Raw genomic sequence first — 1,822 nt, 5'->3', positions numbered from 1 at the left:
GCCGACGCTATAGGAGCGGCTGACAGAGGTGGTTGGGAGGCGAGACAGAAAGACTGAGAAAGAGAAAGAGAGAGAGAGAGAGGGAGGCGAGAGGGGCCGTTAAAAGGGCTCCCGGAGAGGGCTGTTGAGGGAGAGATAAGAGATTACAGAGAGAGCGAGAGAGTAGGAGGCGGGATGGTGAGGAGAGAGAGAGAGAGTGATTCGAAATGAGGAGAAAGAAGATTCGTAGTTCGAATTTAGGGCACAATTACCGTCAGATTTATCGGTGAATATATCCGCAAAGCTTCACCGTTCTCCAAAACGCAATGTTTTACTAATCCAAGTTACCCTCGGATTTATCTGCCTGTAAATCCGACGGTAATGCACGTGTCAATTACTTTTTCTTCCAAATATCACCAGCGAATTTAACATAAAAAATAGCAGTCGATGGTGTTTTTTCCTGACTAATTTATTGTCAAATCCGCCGGTAAATCCCAACAGTAATGTCCAACCATAAATTCGACGATAAATTTTTTGGTACTCAAAGTTTTTTTTTTGTAGTGTATTATATAGAATCAACTTCATAATCAAATGAGAGATATTCAATCAAGTTGATAATAAAATAATTATTTAATATTTTTAAAATATAAAAATAAAAAAATACCTTTAATATTTTAAAAAATATTAGTGATAATGTAATTTTTTATATTAATAACTAATATATATCATGAGCGGATAATTTATACGCTTTTTGGCATTATTTTTAGTATGTTTTTAGTATGTTTTAGTTAGTTTTTATTATATTTTTATTAGTTTTTAGTTAAAATTTACTTTTCTAGACTTTACTATAAGTTTGTATATTTTTTTATGATTTCAGGTATTTTCTGGCTGAAATTGAGGGACCTGAACAAAAATCTGATTCAGAGGCTGAAAAGGACTGCAGATGCTGTTGGATTTTGACCTCCCTGCACTCGAAGTGAATTTTCTGGAGCTACAAAATTCCAATTGGCGCGCTTATAATTGCGTTGGAAAGTAGACATCCTGGGCTTTCCAGCAATATATAATAGTTTATACTTTTCCCGAGATTTGATGGCCCAAACCGGCGTTCCAAATCAGCTCAAGACTGCCCAGCGTTAAATGCCAGAACTGGCACAAAAATGGGAGTTAAACGCCCAAACTGGCACAAAAGCTGGCGTTTAACTCCAAGAAAAGTCTCTACACATCGAAGCTTCAATGCTCAGCCCAAACACACACCACGTGGGCCCGGAAGTGGATTTTTATGTCATTTACTCATTTTTGCAAATCCTAAGCTACTAGTTCTCTATAAATAGGACCTTTTTGCTATTGTATTAAAAATTTTTTGATCACTTTAGATCTCTAGATCATCTTTGGACGTCTAGTTCTTAGATTATTGGGAGGCTGGCCATTCGGCCATGCCTAGACCTTGTTCTTATGTATTTTCAACGGTGGAGTTTCTAAACACCATAGATTAAGGTGTGGAGCTCTGCTGTACCTCGAGTATTAACGCAATTACTATTGTTCTTCTATTCAATTTAGCTTATTCTTGTTCTAAGATATTCATTCGCACCCAAGAACATGATGAATGTGATGATTATATGATGCTCATCATCATTCTCACTTATGAACGCGTGCATGACAAGCACTTCCGTTCTACAAGCAAACAAGGCTTGAATGTTTATCTCTTGGATTTCTTAATCGGAATCTTCGTGGTATAAGCTAGAATTGATAGCGGCATTCAAGAGAATCCGGAAGATCTAAACCTTATCTGTGGTATTCTAAGTAGGATTCAAGGATTGAATGACTGTGACGAGCTTCAAACTCC

The sequence above is a fragment of the Arachis duranensis genome, chromosome 3 (genome assembly GCF_000817695.3).
Source record: "Arachis duranensis cultivar V14167 chromosome 3, aradu.V14167.gnm2.J7QH, whole genome shotgun sequence".
Taxonomy (NCBI): Eukaryota; Viridiplantae; Streptophyta; class Magnoliopsida; order Fabales; family Fabaceae; genus Arachis; species Arachis duranensis.
Note: the sequence above shows the minus strand (reverse complement) of the source record.